General features: G+C 43.4%; 1 long non-coding RNA gene across 1 annotated transcript in view; it reads left to right on the top strand.

The window, feature by feature from the left end:
* The first annotated feature begins 3,642 nt into the window (after positions 1-3,642).
* Positions 3,643-26,129, top strand: part of LOC309516684 — a 215,188-nt gene continuing 192,701 nt past the window's right edge. The window contains exon 1 of the long non-coding RNA XR_014212969.1: positions 3,643-3,801. This is a non-coding gene — a long non-coding RNA (uncharacterized lncRNA). The remainder of the gene's footprint in view (positions 3,802-26,129) is intronic.

Raw genomic sequence — 26,129 nt, 5'->3', positions numbered from 1 at the left:
CTGAGATGATTAAATTGGCTCGCAGTATTTCATTGTGTAATCCTCACATGAAGCTTCAACGATGTAGGGCACGGCGTTCCTTTGCATGGCAACTTGAACATGTTTGCCCCCGGTCCTAAATCTAGCTGATGGCTTTATCTGCGGGGAAAGATACATTTGAGACTATTTCACACACACACAAAATGACTTCATGAGGCCGTTGTCCCAGTAGATTTGTAGAAAAACTAGCTGTGGTAAATTCTGAGCTTCAAAGCAGCATTTCAAAAGCCAGCTCAGCTTAAAGGGCTTTCTGTGAATCTGGGCCGGAGCAGCAGTCCCAGTCCCACATCCCGACAATGTTGAGACTCGCTGGCTTCTGTGTGGCTCCTTAGGTGTGGTTAAAGGGAGTGTTGGCCATTCTGGATGGAATTAATGTGTTAAGGTGCATCATTTCCCTCTCACAGTACCCTTGGAGAATTCTGATGGGTTCAAGGCAACAGTCGCCCTGCTATTTATGCACATAGGAGGCAAAACATTCTGTCCAAAACAGGTTTGCCTTCCATGTGGTGCATTTGAGAGAGACACACACAGTATGGAAGCTGAGATTACATAAAAAGTCGGCTGCAGAATTTGGATCTGAACCCGCTATGTCTAAATGTTTTTGCTTTCCTTTGTTGTATTGTAATTGTTAACCTCTTGTAAGTTTGCCCTGAAAACCTGTTGAAGAGTAGACTATAATTCAAAAGACAAACCCCAAACCCAGGCCTTTTGACTTCCAGTTTGGGAGCATAGACCATCTCACAGAAGATGTGGTAAAACTATACATTAAAGTCACATGTTCAGCACAAAGTAAAACGCAGAGCAATAGACTCTAGTTGTCTTTAACTACAACTGCACAAATTGGCTTCTTTTAGTGTCCTAGGAAGAAGATGACATGATTAGGTTAAAAAAATCAGCCTGATAATGATAATTTGGCTTTCCCTTCCACATTAATTATTCCGTTCTGGACATTGGGAACTCAAACTTTCAATATTTTTAACACTAGGTGATTTCAAGTACAGCCATTGGCACCCTGAGGATCTATTGCTTCTCCACTGGGTTTCATATTTGGTCCTCACATCATGTGTGGTGTTTAGCACAGGACACCCTTGGTGTGTCCTATCAGCTGCAGAAAGTTGGTCAGGATACTTGGGCAACCTTGTAAACATCTTGTTTGTTCCAGAGAAAGGGAACAGAATGATAATGATGATGGCAGTAATAATAAGAATAAGAATAGGTTTCTGTTTTGAGCACTCCCCCTTGTTCTAGACAGCAGACAAAAGAAAATAAATACTTGATAGGCATGTGGATTTCCACGCTCCTCTCTGCTCATGTGGGACTTGACTTGAGCACACGTGGTGCCATATGGTGTGGGAGGGGTGTGGCACCAAAAGCATATCCCGATAGCCAAAAGAAAAGAAAAGAAAGAAGAGGGATTGGACCCAAGGCATAGTTGTTTCACCACAAAAAACACTGATTGTAAATGAGTTGGAAGGAAAATTGTCTCTCCCACCCCCCCCTGCAATGCTCCACCAGTTTGCTGTTCATTTGTCGGGACAGGGGAAGTTGTTTACTTTGCTAGGGAGAAGGCCAGATGCAAGAGAAGCTGTTTTGCATGCAAGGTTTTTATGAAAGGGTTGGGAAGAGGAGGAGGGAAGACAAGGAACATTCCAAGTCCTTTGCAACAGATTTTAAAGATCCAGAAGCCTGTTGTTTTGCTTGTTAAAAAGATGTATCAAGACCAAGCTGCAAGTTCTCAGATTCTAGGCAAAGCTAAAAAAAATAAAACAGAAATGGCTTTTGTGTGTGCATTGCCTGGTGTTGTGTATATACAGTTTTCCTTGGTTGGTATGTTCAACCAGGACAGAATGACACTGGGATATCTAGGAGAATGCACCTTGATCCAAAGGGTATTCACAGTTCAGATGTTTTGCACATGGGGAATCTCCCGTTCATCTATACAGAAGCAGCCTATGCAAGCACTCGTGGATTGATTATACCCAGCAAAGCAAAAGGGAAGGCTGTTCCTGGGTGGTTCCCTCTGTGCCAATTGCATGATTGGAATGACAAAATAGCAGTAAAAATAACCACTGTGCTAGGAGTCTAGTGGGAAGAACATAAATGGTGTCTTTCTTGTGTTGTGGGGGAGATAAAGGCTGTGACATTCATTTTAGAGCTGAAACCAATTTGCACCCAAATTAATCTTTCCTTGCAAACATTCAAATACTTATTTGAATATTTGGTAAATATTTGATGTTCAACAATGCATTTGACGCCCAAACATTTTGCAGTAGCAGTCAACACTGGGCAATTATGTAACAGCTGGCATTCAGCATCAGTCAGCATTTAATGGTGTCAGTATTTGAAAATATTTCAGCTGGACACACAGCTACCACCAGTATCTGACAGTAGCCAACACGTAGCAGCCAGCTGTTGCAGTCAACATCTGACTTGAAGCAGGATGTAGTATTTACCGAATCTGACATATGACTTTTAGCGTTTTGCCAATATATCTGACAACTGATACGCAGTATTTGATAAGTCGTGGCCAATATGTTATATGCAGCAGTAGATGTCAAAATGTCAGTAGATGTCATCAGTATCTGCCAACTGATGTAACAGAATTTAGGAAACATCATTCATTTAACCAATACAAAACAGGAAGATTGTGAAATTATGATGTGAAATCATGATTTCAGATGCCGGATGTAAAATTTCTGAAGGCAAATTTCAACATTATAACTTTTTTTCTTTTTGGTAATCTGTAGTTTTGCTGGGTTTTGAAAAACTGTATTTTGTTTCTGCTCTATTTCTTTCTACAACAGATCCCAAGTAAATGTCAATAATATGTAACATTCACAGCCATATCACACTGCCTGAAGCAGATTGGGGCTGTCAACACTTTTTGCCACAATCTCTGCCCCCCCCAATCTTCCTCATCCTCTGTTGCCTTCCAGGATCCCTTCATATTTGCTGCCTGAGACACATGGCTCAAAAGAGGACCAGCCCTGTAAACATATGAAACAGGCTCAAATGACACTTTCCCCAGGGCTGACGTGAGGAAGGATCCCTAAGTGCTCATCAGTTTAGAGCAGAGTTGGGGAACCTGTAGCCCTCCAGATGTTGTTAAAACCACCCCTGAGCATGCTGTCTGAGGCTGATGGAGTCCAATAATATCTGGAGGGTCACAGGTTGCCCATCCCTGGTTTAGAACCTACAGTAATGAGGCTGTCTTTTGTACCAAATGAGGGAGCTCAGAGGTGGGCAGTAGAATCCGAGTTTCTCTAAGAAACCTAGCAACTGACCCTTGAATTTTAAACACTTTTTACTTGTTAGTCCATGTATAGAGTGAATAATGGAGTTGATAGGAACTTTGGCTTTATTTGGTGCCTGTGCTGAAGCTTGCACACCAGGTCCCCAGATGCTTACTAGCAGCCATGAACCTGTGCTAGAAGTTATCCTCACTTATGTGAATTGGCCTGGTCTGTTTATGGCTATTCAAGTAATTCCCACATGCTTAGTCATTAATTTAGATCATTCCTTTGCTTTTGGGGGGGTGGGGGAGCAGGTTCCAGGAACTCAGCAGCCAGACGTGGTGGGTGTTATTTTGGAACATTGAGTGAAAGTGACTGCATTACTTTCCTGTGTCTTTCTCTTGTTACTGTAAATATTTTCACCGAACATTATGTATCAAATACTACTTTCGGATTATATCTGTGCTACGAGATCTGGGGGTGACGACAATGAAGTGCATGGCCGTGAATGACTCATACCACAGAGAAGGTAAGGAGACTCTAGGATCTCTTCCTGCCTTTGGCTGAATGGCTCTGATAATATTGGGGGAGCTGGAAGGGGAGAAGGAAGAGGGGCCTTGGAAAAGAGAAGGCAGAAGGCCAAAGGAAGTGAGGGGTGGAATGAAAACCGAGTGTGGGCAGAATTATGTTATCAGCTGGTATTCGAGCTTGGTCCTTTAAATAAACAGAACGACCAGCTTCTGTAGGGTTGATCATGTACTAAGGTCCAGTATACAACAGCATGGTAATAAATTCCCAAAGAATGGAGATGATCTTTTGTAGAGCGTTGTTTCTTCCTCCTCCACCTGCTGTTCTTAGATTTCCTTCAGCTTCCTCTCACTACTCAGGAAGCAAACTTTGAAACTTCCTGTTTCTTTCTTCACCTGAGCTCCTAATAGGATCCACCTGTAATTGGCTCTGCCTTGGACTCACTTCACATGTGCTCTAGATCTTCTGCAAGCACTCTCTCACACAGACACCTCCACAATCCTGTGACATAATACACAGACAAATGTCCTTCTTGGCCTCTGTCTCAACAAGGTAAATATCTCCCTGACCTACTGGGACAGAAAGTCATGCACACAAAGCAATTGAAAGGAACTAAGGCCTATAACATTTAAGCAAATATTGGTGAGTCAGCAGTAATTTCATTACTATCATGTTTACAGTAGTAAATGTAGAACAAGAAATGTTTGTGAGCACCTCAAGTGACTGTTGTGGGAAAGCCACTGGCAGACCTCCTCTAGAAAGCCACTCCACATTTTCAGTGACGGGGAGTTCTGTCATGGTCAGGTTTGGAATTGGAATACCAAAAGCATTTCCCTCAAAATGCTCAGTTTCTTCCAAGCTCAATTTAATCAAAACAGACCATGTTGCTATACCAGTTATGTCTTTCCCGAGTCTAATAAGGTCTGAACTCTTCCTCAACTTCCTAGCAAGCCTTGAAAGCTCCTCCCTTCAAATACCTGACCATCTCTTTTTTGTGATTGGGTGAAGGAATGTCTCTTCCCACTCTTGCTCTTGGCATACTAATGAGAAAACTACTTATCCCAGCATTCCTGGCACCTGGAGCAGCAGGCCAGGCACCAGAAGGAGGGAGGCAATAAAAAATTCCTCCTTTCATCTCACCCCTACCCAAGCAGTAAGGAAGGTAGTGAAGCAAATGGGAAGAGGGATTTAAGAACATAAGAAGAGCCTGCGGCCCGTCTAGTCCAGCATCCTGTTCTCATAGTGGTCAACAAGATGTTTGTGGGAAGCTTGCAAGCAGAAATTGAGCACTGCAGCTTCCAGTGGTGTAGCTATGGGGGGCAAACTGGTTTCTTTGTCCTGGGTGAAGCCTCCATTGAGGCTCCCAGCCTGTGTGTGTACACAAATGTGTGTGGGGTAGGTGCCAAACTGGGTCTTTGACCTGGGTGAAATAAAGCCTAGTTTTGCCCCCGTTTCCAGCAACTGGTATTCAGAAGCCTAGTGCCTCAGAACATGGAGGCAGAGTATACCCATCATGGCTAGTAGCCACTGGTAGCCTTATCCTCCATGTGTTTATCTAATCGTCTTTTAAAGCCATCCAAACGGGAAGCCATCACTGCCTTGGGTGGGAACGAGCTCCATAGTTGAACTGTGAACTGTGTGAAGAAGTCCCTTCTTTTGTCTGTTCTGAATCTTCCAGCATTCAGCTGCCTTGGATGTCCAAGATTTCAAGTGTTATGAGACAAGGAGAAAACCTTTTCTCTACCCACTTTCTCTAAGCCATGTGTAATTTTATAAACTTCTATCATGCTGCCTCAGACCATAGCTGTCAACTTTTCCCTTTTCTTGCGAGGAATCCTATTCGGAATAAGGGAATTTCCCTTAAAAAATGGAAAACGTTGACAGCTATGCCTCAGACTCGCCTTTTCTCTAAACTTAAAATCCCTAAATGCTGCAACCTTCCCCCCCTAAGGGAGTTGCTTGGTCATTTTAGTTGCCTCTTCCTGGACCTTAAAATTTCTTCTTTGGTTCAGATTAAAATCCAGGCAAGAGAAGAACTTTGGGGCCATAATGATTGCCTAATATTTGGAAATGAGTACTATGATGTGCTGAGATTCATATTATGGAGCCAGGATATACGAGTTTGGGCAGCGTTACTGGTGAAGATTGGAATGAGATTAGAGCATGCCTATAGGCAATTTTTTTCAGGCTGTGTCCAGCTAAAAACAAAACAATGTAAGCGTCTGAGACATTCCAGTACACATCCATCCCAGGAACTGCAGAAGGCTGCTCAACTGGGAAACTTCAACCTGCCAGGAAAAAAGTGCTCCATGTTATTAATATATGGGATGCCACTCTGCTCATCCTTCACAGCTTTTTTTGCTCAAATGATCTAACTGGTAAAGGCACATTTGTAGTGAACACTGGCTCTCTACAGTAAGTCACAAGGGTCTCTTTAATCCCAGAAGCCTTAATGTCCTATGAAAAATGTGAGAATCCCCCAAAGCAGGCTTGAACCCAAACAGTTTGAAATGGCCTGTTTTGCATTTACACTGTGTTTTCTGCCCTTTTATTTCTGTTTTATCATTTTTCCTCTTTCTTCGTTATTTTAATAGCGCTCTTCCTAGTCATAACAAGCAACTTTTTCCGAATCTGGCTTTGATTGATTTTATTCTGCAGATGCTACTTATGGCTGTGAAAAGGGGGTGGAAGAGGAAGAAGAGGGCAAAGAGTTTTTCTTTGCTATTGAGGCTGTTTTCATCCAAAGGGGAAAAGGAAGCGTTTGTTTGCCAGCTAGATTTCATTGCAGTCTGAAATTTGCCTGGTTTGCATATGAGAGCTTATTGATTTTGAAGCAGCCAACTGTGGCTCATGAGACAAATTCATTTCCAGCTATTGTGCCTGAAAGAGGGAATTGAATGGTGACCCCACCCTCAGCCATAGCTATTTAGCAAGTTGTTTCCCTAGATATATAAAAATTAAAAAAGGGTTTTATATAATACCATACCCCAGTTCTTACATACAGATTTCCCTCCCATGCATAGTGGCTTCAACACCACAGCCAAGTGAGAGAATCCATGTATGAATAGATTTCCCTGCACCATGTCCAATTACACATTCATGTAATGTCTTCCCTGTTTCAGGAAGTTTTTAATGTTTAATGCTCTATTGTGTTTTTGATATTTGGTTGGGAGCTGCCCAGAGTGTCTGGGGAAACCCAGCCAGATGGGTGGGTGGGCGGGGTATTAATAATAATAATAATAATAATAATAATAATAATAATAATAATAATAATAATAGTTTGTGTATACGTGTGAGGGAGCCTCAATGTGGTGAGCACACTGCATGATCAAGCAGCAGAATGGCCCCACAGTACATCTTTCACATGGTTATGGCAACTGGGGCTATTCTGTGCGAAGGAATATTGAAAGTAGGGACTATGGGAACTTTATTGAAGAGGCATCAATATACATTGTTGCCTCTTCAACAAAGTTCCCATAGTCCCTACTTTCAACTCTAGAAGAGTGTTTTAATTTGCAGATTTCTGAGATCTTGCAGGCAGATCACTGGCAACAACTTTTCTTTTCTTTTTTTACTTATTAGTTACTCCATTCCCCCAGAAAGGATGAATCTGGATTGAACAGATGGAAAATGTAGGGTGGCTATTTTTTATGCCGACGACAATGTGTGGACTCTGCAAAGATGTTGCAGGTGCAAGGGACACTGATCCCACAACAAACACCTTGAGTCAGCAGAGTCCATAAAAAGTGGTGATCTAACATTTAAGGTGACAGTTTGGGCCTTGGGCTCCTTTCCTTGTACTGCCCACAAAGGTCTGGTGGGACGCAGAACAAATACCGGTACATTTTGCAGTCATTTTTTGTTTACGTCACCAAAACCAGTGACAGGATGCAAGATACATCAGGCTGGGAGCAACCAAAAGGAAGGCCACACATTTATTCACATATGCCCATTCTACTGAGTCCTAAAATAACAACCACCATCACCACCACCAGGTGGTATGGGAAAACATGCTTCACCAACTTTGACTGATTTTAAAATGGCCTGCAACCACCTACTTGAGACTAATAGTCACTAAATGTTTCACTAAGGAGTCTAACCAAATAGTATACCTTATATTTTATGCATAATTTAGTTTATTTCTGCCAGTGATGGAGAAGAATACCCTGATTTATAAGATCCAATAGTCATGATCTCCAAATCACAGAACTCCTACTGAGACCTTTGCTTTCTGTTGTTTCCTCGACTATTCACTTATCAAACCTTTCCTTATACTGTAATCATATGGACTGGAAGCTTGGTGTTTGTTGGTTTGTTTTTAATTTAATGGAGCTGAGATTCTCAGAATCTGAATCTCTCTCTCTCTCTCTCTTTTATTCTTCATCTTCACTGTTGGAATTGTAAAACAGACCCACTGTACATAATTTCTTGCTTTCTGCTGAACATCTTAAGCAATTGATATGGGAGAAGGTATGTTGTAAGAGCTACGTAAAAGAAAGGCACAATATTGAGCAAATATTTTTTTTTATAAGTCAGTGGGCTTGTTTACAGGGACAAGACATATTACTGCTTATTACATGTATCTGTGTAATAAGAAAAAGAAATGAAAGCATAATTAAACACGTCCCAAATCTCATTGTGTATCTTGGCTTGACACTTTTTGGACCTCTCCCCCTTCTGCCTTTCTTCTTTCCCAGGCTGAACTAGGCCATTAAATCTAGGCCAGTCTTTTCCAGTTATTCAAGAGTGATTATCTTTTTGAGAACAGTAAAACCCTTGCTGCAAATATTAGTTTATAGTTGTTGTATTTTCAGGTGTTTAACATGGTTCCTGAGTATGAAACGAGAGCTCCAACAGTGCAGTGACCAAACTAAAAGAAACAGAGCTACTGCTTTTAAGACTTGACTTTGCTTTTATGCAGTTTATGATCCTTGTAAATAATGCACCACCCTTGTCTCCCTTTGGATGTCTATGAAGAGCACAGTCATTGCCTTACTGGGTGAGGCCAGTAGTCCATCTGGTCCAGAAATTCTTGGCCAGTTACTTGGTGCCTTTGGAAGCTGACAAGAAAGGCGAAAGTGATACAACTCCCATCATCCCTGAGCTCTGGCCTTGGTAGCTAGGGGTGATGGGAGTTGTAGTTCAAATAATCGGGGGACCCACAGGTTTAGAAAGGCTGGTTTAGGCTTTCCCTTGTTGCTCATCTATTCCCCAGTGTCTGGTATGCAGAGAATCACTAGCTGATTTTTTAGCACTTTCCTTATGGCCCCCATCACTTAAACCAGTCCTCCCACTGCATTATTATGAATGAAGGCTAACCATGCTCTCTCTGTTAGGATATTTAGAAAGAACCCCTCCTGCCTGCCCCCCTCTTCCTTTTTAAGGGTGTGTGTGGCTTTCAGTCAAGTCTTTATTTCTGGATCTTTATTTCATACCTTGGTTTGACAAGAGCCTTTAAACCACTTTCCTCCTTCAGATGTCACAGTGGTTTAGGAAACCAGGGTATCTTTGCTGAAGTCAGGCATGCGAGGAGAGACACAGCAAGCACACATTCTTAGCCTGGATCAACCCCATGGATTGTCCATACTGAGATCATAATGACACCTGAACCAGGCTGTTGTACTTTGTCAAACGTAGACCGCAAGACCTCATACTTGCTTTCTGGCAGAGCAGCCAAGAATATTCAGCTGAAAAATCAAATCAAATGGGAACAAAAGGAAGCCTTGATATTCATCACTGAGTAATAAAATAGAGTAAGATGGCAGACCTTTCAGCATGGATTGTAACAGTATTAGAGACATGAATACAGGGCTGGCCCTGCTAGCAGAAGTCTGTGCAAGAACTTAGTCTAGTAGGGCTTCCAACCCCCTCCCACTTGGCTTGGGTGGTTGAGAGCAGGGCTGGGTTTAAGTCTGATGAGGCCCTAAGCTGCTGAAGGTAATGGGTCCCTTTACATGTGATATTTTAGGAAGCAGGCTAGCAGGCGGGGCCCATTACTTACATCATAGGAGCCTACACAACACAAAACACTTGATGTATGTAGGTTTTATTTTATTTGTGTTTATCTTATATTTTGGAAATGTACATCTAGTTTTTTTCCCTTTAAATTTTTTGGGGGCCTCCAAGAGAGTGGGGCCCTAAGCTATAGCTTGTTTAGCTTATACGTAAATCCAGCACTGGTTGAGAGAACCCCCAGAATAGCATGCAGTGGGAGGGGGAGTAAGAAATATTTGCACGGAAGGAGCTAGCACGTTAGCACTATTGTGAATTTATCCCAATGAGAACATTATCAGTAATCTTTTTTAAAAAAAAAATGTTTGAGATATTAATAATCTCTGTTGCTGAAGTTTCAGTGTTTGTGGGGAGAGGATTTAAAAATGGTAATCTAGTGATTAGTAAATGAACCTACTGGAAATGTAAAACCTATTGCTGAAGGGATACCCTCATCTACTCAACTACAGTCACTGAATGTTTTTTGAACTCCAATAAAGCCTTCTCTTGTCTCCCCCAAATGCCTGAATTTCAGAAGTACTTGATTTATCTGTTGTTGTGTGATAAAATATCTGTGGAGCCTATAAACTGCTAATTGAAAGGACTGTAGATTGTACGAGAGCACATTTTCCTTCTCGGTTGTAAGTTCCTCTGGTGCATTTTGTCTTGTCCGCCAACCTTTTGTGTGCCTCTTTGTTCCAGTTCTTTTTTTCTTTTACATAACCCATAGATGTGTGTACTTGATGTGACAAATATGGCTTAGAGGTTTTGCCCCTCCCAACTCTTTTCAGGATTTTTTTTATTTTAAAAAAATCAACCACTAGAGAAATCATCTTGCAGATCCCTACTGAATGAAAACATGCAAATCCTTGATTTGTAGCTCTCATAAAATGTGTTTTTGCCAGAATGTAAAAATTATTTATGTGGCAGAGAAGGTGAAATATGAATGCATCTTTTCTTCTTCTAATGCACTCACAAAGGACAGGGGTTAGCAGTGACGGGATAGCTCAGTCAGTGTTTTCCAGATACTATCCTTATTTTTATGTAGATATTTTAATTTTGTAGGCTCAATAAGGCAAGTCAGGCTCTTACTTTATAGGATGATTTACTGGTTCCTTTCTCTGCTCACATTTGTTTCTAACATTTTGTCCTCTGCTGTGTAATGCCACCTGCAGTCTGTCTGAATAATTCCAAAAGACATTGATAATCAGGGTTGGTTTACATGTTACTCGCTCCCCCAACCTCTGCCAGAAAGCTGTTCTATGTGCTGGGACTCACACACCAAAGAGGCATGGTTAAATGTCTCTTCTGCATGTGCAAGTCTAAATGCATGTAATTTTTGCATACTAACTTCAGGTTGACCTGGAATCCACTGATTCCAGTAGGCAAATCATCCACATATGTAGAGCTTGCCAGCTTTTCCAACCCTATATGCATGAATTGGATGTATCATTAATCTGAATGTTCTCTGGGGAGGGGAAACAAATTATTTGGGGCAGGTAAGGCTGCCTGTCAGCCATGGCACAGCTGCTTATTATTTTTCTAAAGTATTTCTTCTTCTTTTCGGGCTGCCATTTTACACACACACACACCAATTTCCCAGACCTAGCATTGTTCCAGGGCACGCACGCACTCTCTCTCTCTCTCTCTCTCTCTCTCTCTCTCTCTCTCTCACACACACACACACACACACACACACACAGGTGAACCTTAAGAGATTATTCTGTCAAATGGTTGGCTTTAGGATGTGGAGAGCGTTCTTCCTAGGCTGCACACCTCCCCAGACCAAACTCCCTATTAGGGACGGACTTTGGTAATACGGCATCCAGAGCAAAGACAAAATCTGGTGCCCCTCATAAATATAGATATTTCCCCTCCTTGGCTTGGCAGTCTGTACAGGGGAACTGCCCACACCACCCTAAATCTGGTGCTGCTCCTATTTCCCTCCATTGGTCTTGCTCCATGGCCTCATAGGGTGCTTTTGTCTGGATGGAGTGATGTAGGTGTGGTGTGGGTGTATGTTGAAACTTTACAAACCTGTCAAACACTTGTCAAACCTGTTGTTGTACATACCTTTGCCCCTTGTCTTGCCCACCACTGGCATGCAGCCCACAAGAGCAGAGCCGCCTTTCCCATAGGCCTTAGTGGTGCATCGCACCAGGGCACCGGCCTCTCAGAGGCACCCCAGTGAGTGGGGAAGCTGCGCGGCTTTGCCAGCAGCCTCCACTTCCCCTGCATACCCGCCAGCTGCACCCCGCCAACCATATGGCTGGCGGGCATGCAGCTTGCCTCTCAAGTCTCTGTGGGAGGAGAGCGATCTCTGCAGAAGCTTAGGCTGAAAGCTGCACCCCACCAACCATATGGCTGGCGGACACGCAGCTTCCCTCCCAAGCCTCTGTGGGGATTGCTCTCCCACAGCGGCATGGGGGAGAGTTGCGCCCCCCGATGGCTGGCAGTGCACAGCTCCCCATCCCACTATCGTGGTAATTTGGGGGCGCTGGGTGGATATTTGCACCCCGACGCCCCATCTGCTAAAGATGGCCCTGCCAAGGAGATTGCTCATGAGAGAATGTGGCTGGAAGGCTGAAAAAAAGTCCCCCATCCCTGTCCTAAAGAGGGCAGCAAGGCCTCTCTGGTAAACTCTCATGGTGCCTTTTTGCTGGTGATGTGACTGGCTTGCCCTGTGCCCTCTAAGCTAGCCTGCTGCCTTCAGGCCAGCGGAAGACACTGTCCCATCATCAGTGTTGAAGAAAGATTCAACTGCCTTTCTGCTCAGCTTTTGTACATGGTGCAGGAAGGGGTGCCATCTTGTCCTTTGCCTCAGGCAGCGAACTTTCTTGAGCCAGCCCTGAGAATCAGGCACATAAATCCATTGAAATCAGTGAGGTTTGAGCCACAGTAGATGTGACAGGCAGCAGCTCTGTTTAAATGTGCCCTGCTCATGTAGTAGGAGGGCTTGGGTTGGATCCTCTTTCTCTGTTTATTGTGTCCCTCAGGTGCTCTTAACTCTATGTAGGCTGGGGAGACTCATGTCTTCTGCTAGGATTGTCCACTTCTGAGACAAGCCTTGGTCATTATGTTTTCTGCTAGAAACTGAACCTACTGGCGTATGAAACTCTTATTTTTTGCTGTCAGCAAGCAGTCACACTTAAATCTTGAGCAGAGAAAGCTTCAAACTTAAAGAAACACAATGAGCCTAGGAAAAAGATTCCTATTCTGCAGGCCTAACAGTTGAAGGAGTATTTGAAACATGTCTCTTGGCATGTTTGGTCTGCAGGGAAATACAACCAGCCGGTTGCTGAGAGGAAGCGGAGGAGTGTAATACAGGCAGGACCTGGAACTTCTTACCAAGAGGGTTATTCTGTCCCCTTTCTAATGACCTTCCATAAGATCCCACTTGGTGTCCCCCAGATGTTTTGGGCAAGAGCTCCTGTCTGCCACAGCCAGCATGGCCAATAGTCTGGCATGATGGGAGGAGGAGTACAATATCATCTGGAGGGTAACAGATTTGGGAAGGCTACATAAGATGGCGAAACCCTTCATGTTTAGGGAGGCTTTTGACCATAAATGGTTGCTTCCTTTTTCAAGTGGGTTTTGCAGTGCTTCAAATTTCTTTTGATGGTTTTATAATTATTTTTAAAAGATCTTTTTATCTCTCTGTTGTCCTATGGCAGCATTAATGTATTGCTACTGTCAAATGGTTTTGAAAATTATTATTGCTTTACCTCGTGTATCCAAACTGCCTTGGCTCATTGGGGAAAGCAGGGTATAAATGTTTTTAATAAATAAATAAATGTCTCAGGGAGGATGAGAAATGAGGGAAAGAGTGGGAAGGGGAGATAATGTGGGGATAAACCATGGCCAGGCTCTGATTGATTGGTTGCCTAACCACTTCAGGCTTGCCACTCTTGTACATTTAGATCTCTTGACGCAGCTCTCCTTGTACAAAGGGAACTCAAAATGGAAGTACTTCAAAGACTTTTTTATATTGACACTGTGGTGCAACTGAGTTCTTCATGTAGAACAGAAAATGTGCCACGTGTGTTAATTAATTCAATGTTTCTGACTCGAGTTAACCTGGACTCTGTAACGGCAAACGTTCCTATTATTTCACTGTGTTCTCTTGGCCTTGTTTTCTTATATTCACTCTTAAATTAATGCTTAGTGTTTTTACTGGTCATCTGGAGTAGAGTATTCCTCCCCTCCTAACAAAACAATCTGCATCACAATATGCTTTCCTAGACAAACAGTACCCTGCTCCCAACTGAAACATGAAAAATAAAAATAAAAAACCACTGAAGGAGAAAAAGCACACTTGGCTAAGCTCCGTTTAACATTATCTGATGTACAGTATTTGTTATCCTTAGATGGTCTGTTACTGTCTTTCCTTTCCAAAGCAATGTGCCAGCAACCATGTGTGTGTGATTTGCTTATACTGCACATCAGTCTAGACACCCACAGGGAAGTTGTCTAATTGATAGCACGTGCATTTGGGTCACCCCCCGCAGAAGAGTCAGAAGCCATTGGCCTTGGCAAGGTGCCCCATACCACTATACACACAGACACACACAGAGAGACCTATATCTACAAGGGGGCTGTTCAGCCATGCTTTTCAGTGAGTATATCTTTCAGGATGGCACTGATGCATCACTGTTCACTTGCTGTAGGGCTGGCTCAGGCAGCTGAAATGACGTAAGTCACCTGTTGAGAACAAAGCAGGGCACTGGAGGGAGGCTATACTAACCTCTCCCATCCTCTCCAGATGAGTGACCAGTTGTCTGCTAGCAGACATTTGCATTGGCCAAATCCAACAAGGACAACTGTGTGCACAGCTGTAAGTAATGGATGGGGATGATTTTAACCTAGTGCAGTGCCTCCAGTAGATTGCATCCAGCATGACATCTTGTACATAGAAACTTGCTTTTGCAGTTGATTGCTCTTGACTGATCATGGCATCTATCACGTGGCTGTAACTCTCATCAGCCGATTGCCAATTATTATTGTTTTAAAATGCAATGCAACACACTTCCTTTTAGTAACCTTATTGCGAACATATTTTATGGGCTGGATTGATGTATATGAGAAACAAGGATCTCAGACATACGTTTGACTATGCTCCTGTGACGTCGGAGAATGACACATAAGCATTCTAGCTCCTTAGGAGTAACCTCCAATACAGTGTAGGGCAGGGTTGGGGAATCTGGCTATTCATATCACAATGACAAGCATTCCTGATGACTGGGCATGCTGGCCGGGGCTGATGGGAACAAGTCCACTGGTCAGGGATCATGGGAAATTTACTCCAATCACATCTGGAGGGCCACAGGTTCCCAACCCCTTCGACAGGCATCCTGAAGTGGTCTTGGCACTTGGCCCTAGTAAAAGACAGCTGCCTCCATTTCCAGCCTCGCATCTCCTGCATCATGTTCTGCTATCTTTGTGCCATGCCTTCAATATGATTGCAGATTTTTTTGTTTGATGTTTTTAATTTTGTGTTCCAAAGGATATTAGTCAGAGGAAGACGTTATCGTCTAGAATTTCCTCTAGTCAATGAGGTACAAGCTAATTTCCTCTAAGTCAATGGATTGTATTTTATTATCTTCATTGTGAGGTCACTTTAAGTATTTATATGAATTTAAAAGGGAATTGCCTTCGGGACATCTGCTCTACCAGTTGTCAGTGCTGTAACACTGAGAGCAGAAGGAGCTGTCTGAGGTATCTTCTGGGGGTGCAGAAAGAAATTTGCCACTTGAGAATATCTCAGTTTGTATGTGCATTTGCATAGACGTATGAATTTCAGGAATGAGGTTCTGACCGCATAAGTCCCAGTGTATGGATATTAAATCTGTGGTTGTCTGACTTTTTTTTTAAGAATGATGCCACTGACATAAACAGGGCTTCCAAAACATTTCCCAGCCTTTCATGTTCAAGGCAGATGGTTCAAAATTGTCCAGCCTGAAGGTTCTGTAATTTTGTCTGATGATGATAGCTTTTTGCATATGCATGCTGGCTCCTTAGACTGCACAGTTGTTCTGTTGCTTTCACACACTCCACTCTATAATAGTGGCCATACTTCTCATTCCTCAGAGGTGCATTTATTTTATGCATTTTAAATCCTTCCCCCTATGGCATTATCTCTGAATCAAGGTCTGTCTTCCTTTTTGAGGAAGTGCGTATTTTGTGGGGACGAAGTTTGTGGCATAAGCCGCTTGGGCACCTGGGGTGGCACACCCAGGGGCAGGGCGAGCCGCCCATAGGGGTGGGCGGAGGGCGGGGTGCACTGTGGGGGCTCTGGAGTCTGCCTGCCTCCTCCCACTTAGCTGCCCTACAGCTGGGGGGGGGAGGCAGTGGGCAGGCCGTTTGGGCAGCATGGAGCCTGCGCGCGCCCAAGCCACCACGTCTCTCCCAGGAGAGACGCATGACTCAGGCATGCTGCAGGCCCCACGGTGAATGCTGCCCAGCATTTTGTCACCCCCCTCAGTGGGGACACCCGGGGTGACCTGCACCCACCGCACTACCCTTCTTCCACCCCTGGCCCAAGTTCAGTAGCGTAGCGAGCCAGGGGCAGGGTGGTGGTCTGCTCCTGTAGTGTGGCATGGTGCCTGCTGTGCACCGGGGATTGTTGTTATTGGTGTTTTGTATTTTATTGTTATATAACACCCTGACCAGGGCTAGCCTGCCCATGAGGCAGACTGAAACAGCCACCTTGGGGAGCAGAATCCCACAGGGGCACTGCCATCACTGCTGAAGAAGTGAGGAGAAGCAGTGGGGGTGGCTGCCAGTGAGATCCCATAAGATCTCACAGAACTCTGGTGAGATCCTGCCACCGCTTTTCCTCACTCTTCACTGGCAAATATTTGAGGGGGCCGAGGCCTCCTAAAGTGGATGAGCATTGCCTTTCAAATGGTGTCTGTGCATCACAACTTGTTATCAATTATGCTTATCTCTCCCCCCCCCCAATATTTTATTCAAATTGGTACCCCTGCTCGAGGAATCTTATCTTAACAAATTTCAGTGTGAACTGAATCTGATTCATGACCTCCCTTCACAATATGAGAACTGGAACTTAGTTATTCACTAGCCTTTTGGAACGCCACAACACATTTCTTGTTTTGTTTTGTTTTTTAAAAAGTGTTAAAATAAGGTTTCAAAAGGATGTTGAGAGAAAGTACATTTGGAAATATATATTAGCTGCAAATTTGTGTGCAGATTATTATTTTTTAATGCCGCATTAATGCAGAATCAGGGCAAAATGGCCTTAAGAGTGTACATACATAATTGTGACTTGGACTGGAAGTAAGATGGATTTGCCCATCCCTGCATTTGAAATCTCTCAAACCTTACTCTCAGTGTATAACTCTCTTCGCATCAGTAAATATATATGTGGGATGGATGTCCTGGCTGCTAGCTAGTGTTGAATGTGTTGGTTTTTTGGGGTGGGGGCAAACTGTTGCCTATAGGGTACTTCAAGAAGGACTAGCAATTTCTGATAGCTTGAGAAGACATTCACAGTTCTGTGTCCTGTTTCCCTGGCTCACGGTGGCCCCCATCTGCCTCTGAAGGTGTGAAATGTCGCTTCTTATACACGATGAATATCCCTCAGAGTTCTGAAAGCAAATTTGACCTTTCATTCTTTAAAAAATGTTTTTGTGGCTATTGGTATTTTCCAGGGGCCTTAGCTTTTCCCAACTGTGCGTCTGCAGAGGCCAGCCAAATTCCCTTGTTAGTAAAATGCTGGATTAAGAGCAGCAATGTGGCTCTGCTTGCAAGCTATATAAATGGTGTGACTCAGGGTCAGTGGAAGAAGTCTGTTCTACAATGTGGAGCGTAGTAATGGTGCCATGGCAGTCAGCTTGGAAGTCGAACGGTATCATAAAAGGGATCTCTGTAGAACAGAGTGTAATATATAAACAGTGGAGCAGTAGGCCTATTTTATAATCTGGAATGTAGAATGTAAACAGTGGAAACACAAGTTCAGTGGAAAACCCCCTATTTAAGAGAAGCAATGGCTTTTCATAAATGGTGGAAACACTGGGTCAGTGTAAGGCCCCTGTTCCAATCAATACCGTCTGCAATATATGTGAAGAAAATATTGGGTGGAATGAGCTCTTTGGCAATTGCAACAACAACAACAACAACAACAGGAATTGTCGTGTTTCTGGATATTGCATAGCTGCAAGGTCTCCTTGCTTTTAGTAAATCAATATGCTTCCTAAATTGGGTTTGCAACTTTTGATTTTAAAAATAGCATTCACCAAGAAGGGGCATAGTGAAGTCAGAGTAGAACCTGGAGGGTCAGTGGCAGAGCCCAGTGGAATCTGGCTGGTCATGCAGCCAGTGGCGTAGCGTGGGGGGTGCAGGGGGGGCCGGCCGCACCGGGCGCAACATCTGGGGGTTAGGGTTAGGGGGCGCAAATCCACTGGTTAGGGGGCGCAAATCCACGGGTTAGGGGCAAATTACTTGCCTTGCCCCAGGTGCTGACAACCCACGCTACGCCACTGCATGCAGCTGGGACAATAACAAGCAAACTTTGCCAGGTTGGTGCTGAAGTTCAATGGTTTTTAATACTCCAATAGCCTGCTAGAAAGCAATTTTACTGGTTGGCTCAGAAAAACAATATACAATTGCAAACAATACCGTATTGGCCTGAATATAAGCCTAACTTTCCCCCAAAATTTTGACTGTGGAAAGTTAAAGTGAGGCTTATATTCGTGACCTTACGGTGTGCAGCCAAGAGCGTGGGGCAGGCAGTGCCAGGAGCACGGCAAAGTGGTGCCCACCCCGTGCATAGTCCCCTGTCCTCTCCCCCAAGGCCAGGAAGGGAGAGAGAGTGAGGAAGGGGAAAGGCCACCAGCAACGCAGTGCAGCCCCCTCCCCCCTATGCTGCCAGGGGCAGAGAGGAATGGAGCGGCTTATATTCAGGTGTGGCTTGTATTCAGGCCAATGCGGTATTTACAACACATTACTACTGAAGATTAAGAAAGATCTTTGTGCCCTCTTAAGTTTTCAGGACTCTCTAGACCTGAACCACATCCATTACCTCCAGGGAGTGAGTTCCATAGTTTAACTATATGTGACATGAAATATTCCTTTCTTTTATCTGTCCTGGATCTTCCATGCAGCCAGTGGCGTAGCGTGGGGGGTGCAGGGGGGGCCGGCCGCACCGGGCGCAACATCTGGGGGTTAGGGTTAGGGGGTGCAAATCCACGGGTTAGGGGGCGCAAATCCACGGGTTAGGGGGTGCAAATCCATGGGTTAGGGGGCGCAAATCCACGGGCTAGGGGGCGCAAATTACTTGCCTTGCCCCAGGTGCTGACAACCCACGCTACGCCACTGCACCCACCCCCGGTCCCCCAAATCCCTTCCTCTGCTTCTTTACTTCCTTGCCAATTTCATTTGTTAATTGAAGTATGTTGGGTCAATTCGCATCAAGCTACATCTCCTTTACACTTCCAACATTACATGCAGAGGTGTGCTTAGGGCTTAGCGAAACCGGCCTCTGCTGGGGACACAGGCCTGGAAAGGCACAAAAATCACCTATCAGACTATGAAGTGTGTGTGGTGCATATTGTTGGGAGATTCCATTCCACCTTTTATTGTAGACATGGGATTGTTGTGTGTCACATGTCTGTTTACATTCCAGCAGAGACTGCTGGGTCTCTTGAGTGGAACTTCCACTCAGTATGTATTGCTTTTGTTTTTGAGTATCTCTCCGAGAAGACGGCAAGGAGAGACGACATGTTTCTTTGTTCTGATTTATGTAAAATGAATCCACAGTTTTAGTATGTATGCACAGCCTCAAGCCTCTCCTGTTGTGCAATTTACACTGCTACGTATAATGTGCTCAAGTCAGCTAGCTTGAGTCACTGATTTATGTCGGAGCCAGAGGTCGATGGATCTCCGCAGCGTGAAGGCTGAGAGGGAAATGATCTGGTTGCAACGTTCAGGGGGAGATGGATGTGTGTGATGATGTGTCAACACTGCCATGGCAAGATCAAACATGGGAGAAGCTTCCTGTCATTCTTGCACAGTGACTAAAAGGCATGTGGATTTTTCACCCTTCCTCATTGCCTTGATCTCACACTGGACACTTTGAGTACATGGGTCACATAAAATGTAGTAATTTCTAATGTGGCAAGTGGATTTCCCCCCCTCCTGCTGGACATGGAGTTCTGATACAGCTGCTTACACACTGCAGTGGCTTTCTTGAAGACATACAGTCTTGTGAATGAGGGTGGTTTATTTATTTAAAAGAAGAAGTTTTGAGCCTTTCAGTTCACTCTACCATTTGGGCTCCGATCTAAATCCAAAATATAGAGGAAGGCTCTAGATCCACGATTCACAAGTGTTTTCACTCTAAATTGTAGGTGATCAAACTCCTATGGGGAAAGGTGTCATTTTCCATGGATTTCATCTGGCAGGTAACCTGATGGTGATCTCAAGAAAATTAATCATCCCACTGTGCAGAGCCAAGCAAAACAGATAACCATTTAGGAAAGAAAATACCAAACAACTCAATCCACTGATTCACTTTGTTCTGGAAATCCCCATAGTCTCAGGTTTCTAATCCTGGCCTTGTTTTGCACTTCTTCCCCACTCCTTTTTGAAGAACCCCTTTGTCTTTAAATGCAACTATAAATGAACTGTCATAGCCAGAGGATTTTTTTTTTAAAAGTCCACAGCTGTCCAAGTCCATTCCTGGAATTAACTTAACATTACCCTGAAATGGGTGCAAAGAGGTGAAAACGGGACTCATCTATTATTGACTGACTTAGCAATTGCCTCTCTTGGGCCTTCTTGCCTTAAATCCAGATGACTTTTGCTGGACGAAACAGAGGTGAATTTCACCTTGGCAGCTCCTCTGCTGTGCTGGACAGGTGGTCTTTGAAAACAAAAAAGAAGAAGAAAAAGTGTTCCACAACCACAAGCATTTTCTAAACGCCTGCAGGTCCTCATGAGAAAAACATTGAGTAAAAGGGAGAGTTTATGTGACATTTAAAGCAGTATTGTGAAGATACTGTGGCAAAGTTGTGCTTGTATGTATAAACCATGGCACAGCATACATGATAGTTGTTGGTGCAGGAAATGGCCTGAACTTCATGAATGAAATCTAAGTGTGTTTGGTTCTCCTGAGCAGTGGCTGGATGATCTTATGTAAGCCACTCAGGTGTTTTTGGTGGAAGAGCAGAGCATACATATAACAAAATACTTACATTTTGGAGCAAGGGCTTTCATCAGGGAAGGGAAGGAAGGAGTTACTTCCTCTCACTTCACCAGGTTTTATGAGGAGAAGTTGACTATTGTTAGAAGCCTTCCCACTATGATGTCTTCTCTGATGAACCTGCCTAGAATGAGAGTGGGTGGTATTCAGCTAAGCTTTACTCAGAATAGATCTGTTGAAATTAATGGCCCTTACTTAGTCATGTTCATTAATTTCAGTGGGTCTTCTCTGGGTAAAACTTAATTGAATGCCACCCAGTGACTTTTAAAAGCAAAATCTTACTCTTGGACAGATCTCGGAAGATCAGCCTTCCTATGCCTGAGTTTGCTTCCTGGTTTTCTCTGCCTGTCTGAGCATTCTGGCTTCAGATTGGTGATCTCCAGTGTGTGGTTTCTCTTGTGAAACAGGGAATATTATGCTTCCCATTCAAATGAAATGTGTAACATGATCCAAGAGATGAACAAGGTAGGAGGGAATATTCGAAGTAGGGTGGCTACTTATGCATTGCCTCAAAAGAAGACAGTTTTGCATTAAATGTGCATATGCATAATACACACTCTTAAGACAGAAAATGTCTGAAGCATAGACATAGACTGATTTAGAGACTGTCCATTTAAAAGAATGATGCTTCTGCCATTGTGTTCATACACTGCTGTTTATTCAGTCTGTGGCTGAAAAATGATGCCATCAGCCTCAGAAATAAGTTCCACTGTGTTCATATAAAGGGCTATGAAGTCTTGTGACCCTATTTTCTTTACAAATACATGCATAGTTCCCATAGGATCCCATTCTAGCTTCCTGTGCTGGCTTTGTTAAAATGTTCTTTTATTTAGTTTACATTTATGTTTACCACAAACGTATTCCCCTTTCCTCAAAGAGCCATCCATACCAATCTCTTAGTTGCCATTGGATTTCCCTGGTGCAGCTTCCTTTTTAGACTCTAGCTGTAGGCAGAATATGAACCATTCCTTGCTGTACAAATTGTATGCAGGCTTGCTGTTGATTCAGTGGCTTCCTGTGAATGACAAAAAGATCCTTGCCACAGGGAACAAAGGTGTTAGGGAAGGATGTTGTGGGCCTTGAGCAAACACACATTGTTCTAGGTCACCGGTGCTCCTTCTCTCCATGGCAAGAACGAAAACAACAGAAAAGAAGCAGGAGAGAGAAGCAAAATACACTCTCTTGCCAGAAAGGTGGTGCAATTGTCTCCCAAGTATGTTGTGGCTCTCAGATCATGGCCAGTAACACGGCATTGCACAGGCATGACTTCACTTGTTTCCATTAGAGTGCTTTCTCCCGTTTCTTTTGTCTGTAATTGAGAAATGCATGAGCTCATCTCCTTGGAGCAGGAAATGAGAACCGTGATAAACACATTTCTTTGGATACATGTTGATACCCCAACTATCTATACATTCTAAAATGGCCAGAGATTACCGTGAGAGCACAAACACATTCTATGTACCTGATAAATGCCCTGTTAGGTGTCAATGGTTTAGCGACACCTCTGTTTCTTCCCAGATATTTAGACATTTGCTGCTCCATCTTCCTTTTCATAATGCATCCCTCTTCCCCGCCGGGACAGGCTTCCTTCAGAACTTAACTTTCCTAGTGGTTGGTTCTAAATCTGCAAGTGACACCATGCCTGACCCCTAGGACCTGATTTGTCAAGAGGGCCAAAGGAAAATGTTGCCCTCAAAAACATTCCTTTGAGAAAGAAAGGCTTTCCTGATAGAGAGTGTGTGAAATCGGCCACCTAAGGAGGAAGTTTTATTTATCTATTTCCCACCCTTCACCTTAACATCCCTGGGTGGGTTACAACATTAAAACAGTTTAAAACAACTTACAATCATAAAAATTAGATGGGTTCTAAAAATAGACACCTCAAGGATCAAAGGCCAGGGTAAAGGGGTACATCTTCAGCATCCTCTGGAAGCTGTGTAATGAAGGTGCCAGACGTAGCAGGGTGTTCCACAGCTTAGGGGTCACCACAGAGAAGACCCTCTCCTGGGCTGCTGCCACCCACCAAGCCTGTAAGTGTGGAGGAACTACCAAGAGGGCCCTCTCTGCCAGTCTCAGGACCTGAGAGGATCTGTGGGGAAGGAGGCGGTCTTTCAGATATTTGGAGCCTGAGTCGTATCCATCATGGTGCCTATCCAGTCAAGAGTATAAGGATGCTGATCCTTAGCCTCATAACTTTCTAAAGAGCTTCAGGCCAGCTCAGCCCAAGGACCCTCCATGCAAAGTCAGAGTACAGAAGTAAGAATCATACATTCCTCTTTCACTCTGTTTCTTAAATTACTTGAAATTACTGGTGCCTTTTAAACCCTGTGTTTAATCAATACAGATAACTCTACAAGTTCAGAGATACTTCCATATGCCTAAAGAAACTTGCACCCACAATCAGTCCTCCTAAATATTATGCTCCTGTTGTTTGGGGGGATTAAAAAAAAGCAGACTAGCATGGCTTCCTGCAATTTTTATCAGCAAATTGAAAGTATCTCTTACAAAGGTTACCTTCTCTGACCTTTTCTTTAGAAAAGGCCACTATATTCTCTCTAGTTGTCATCAATTCCTCTCTAGTGCAATCTAGAGCTCTTGATGTTGGAAGAGCAACATTTTTTTGGGGGGCAGCTGTTTTTTCTGACATGTTAGTCTGGAATGAGGGACAGATCCATCTGTTATATTTATGATTCACTAGAAAAAGTGACTGTACTTTGAAGTATGGGACTTCCTTTGGAATCATTGACATATTGCAATGCCACAAACCTCCTAGTGTTCTATTCTTTCTATTAAATCTGCTTTGCATTGAGTTATTCTAGCTACTCATGAGTATAGGCGTACTTACTTACTTACTTGATTGATTGATTGATTGATTGATTGAATTTATATTCTGCCCTATACCTGCAGGTCTCAGGGTGGTTCACCCTGATTTTCATCATGCTTTTTCTAGAAGAGGAAAGGACATCTGTCATTTGGGAATGTTGAGAATTTACTCACACAATAAATTTATTTCACATTACAGATAAAATCTTAATTCATTGCTATATTACAATACTGTACAAATGTTTCAATTGGTTAGGTAATACACCTTACCTAGCATTAAAATGAGCCATATTTCCTTCTCTATTGTCACAATGCCCAAGTTTTGTTGAGCCCTTCTTTTAGCAGTACCATTCATTCACCAAATCCATATGAAGAGGGTATAAACAGTATAATATGGGGTGGCTGTTCTACAGTTTTGGAACTTTCTTCTCCAGGAGACTTACGTAATTCATAACACAGCTTCCATAAAACATTCATCCGGAATTGTTTTCAGTAGCAAGCATTGAATTGGCACGATTTTGACCTGCAATATACAGTGGTACCTTGGGTTACATACGCTTCAGGTTACAGACTCCGCTAACCCAGAAATAGTGCTTCAGGTTAAGAACTTTGCTTCAGGATGAGAACAGAAATCAGGCTCCGACAGCGCAGCGGCAGCAGGAGGCCCATTAGTTAAAGTGGTGCTTCAGGTTAAGTACGGACCTCCAGAACAAATTAAGTACTTAACCCGAGGTACCACTGTATTTTGTGTGAATTTAGTAGTGCCTTAATATGGGAGCATGGCTTATAGATAATTGCATCCACAACCCACTTTTTGATCCTCAGACTTAGTAGAATATCTAGCGAGGCCTTGAGTGAAATAGAGGTAAGAGCCAAGTGGGATAATAACAGCAGCTACATCCAGGGCTTGCCCACATTTCAGCACTTTTAAGCTGTTAATCCACTCCTCCCACCACCACTTATATGAAGAGTAACTTGGGTCTTTCCTGTTCATGCCAGTAGGCCTTTTCTTTTATGTCTGTCATTGCCTTCTGATTTGTTTATTCTATGCCATTTAAGCACCAACAAGACATGCACACAGATACCTGTGTGCACCTTGTTTCTTTAAAAAAAATATGTCCTGCGCAAGAGGGGTGCAAAAGTGTGCAGTCAGGCAATTGTAGATTTGCTTGTGCAGTTTTCTGGTTTTGCGCAAATCTGAGAGTTCAACTCCCACCATTTCTCTCCCTCCCTTTATATCTCACCAAATGCCCCCCTTCCATTCCTTCACACCTTGCTAAACTCCCCTCCCACCTCTATTTACAACTCAGTAATGCCCCACCCTTTAAACATTACCACCTCATATGTCTGCAGCTTGACTGGCCTGCCTCCCCACCTGCATCTCTGTCCTCTTTCTCACCTGCCCACATCCTCCATCCTGCAGTTCCCTCTTTGTGCAAATCTGAGAGATCAAATTTAATCTATCAATATCTATATCTATGGCTAAGCTCCTGAACACCCTTACTATCAAGAAGGAAAAGAAATGAAAACAATAGGAAATTCTCAGCATACTTTTCATATTGCAGCTAATCTATATATCTGGTATATATGCCATCCATTAAAATCTGAGGCATCTGCTTGTGTAGTTTTCCGGTTTTGTGGAAATCTGAGGGATCACCACCTGCCATCCAACATTCTCCCATTCAGGAGTGCACTGGAAATAGTTACCAGCAATGACAGAAAAGAAATAAAAGCATTGAGGAAGTAATGGGCATAGAAAGGAGAGTAGCAGAAAGTAACAATTGATCTACCCCAAAACACAGAAAGATTCAGTTTGGAGCCTGATTTTCACCAATTTATACAATTATCCCCATATTGGGTAAACCTGAAATTACAGGGGGAAAGCTACAAGATTGGTGTAATCTGAGGGCAACATTATGTGGACTATGCAAATTAAATGAAAATGTAAACAGCTGCAAACATACAGTAAATTCCAGTGCAGACAAGTCCCTGGAATCTATCCCATCAGATAATGGATGAATTGTGAAAGTGGTGGGCTCTAATGAAGTTTATAAACTAATTTATGTAACAGTTCATCTGTTGGAATAACATCACTATAATAATAATTAAAAAACCCAGCTCTTCATTTTAGGGTTTTGGGCTCATCCTTTAAATGATTTGCAATCATTGGCAGTTTTATATCACCCGCATAGCAGAGAAGGGCACAGTTCACTCCTTCATGCAGATGGAGATGTTGACTGGTGCAGACCCTTGTGACTCTTGCTCAATATCTCTTTTTTTTTCCAGCTCAATGA

Source organism: Podarcis vaucheri, assembly GCF_965113315.1.
Source record: "Podarcis vaucheri genome assembly, chromosome: 1".
Taxonomy (NCBI): domain Eukaryota; kingdom Metazoa; phylum Chordata; class Lepidosauria; order Squamata; family Lacertidae; genus Podarcis; species Podarcis vaucheri.
This window is presented reverse-complemented; position numbering and strand designations above follow the sequence as displayed.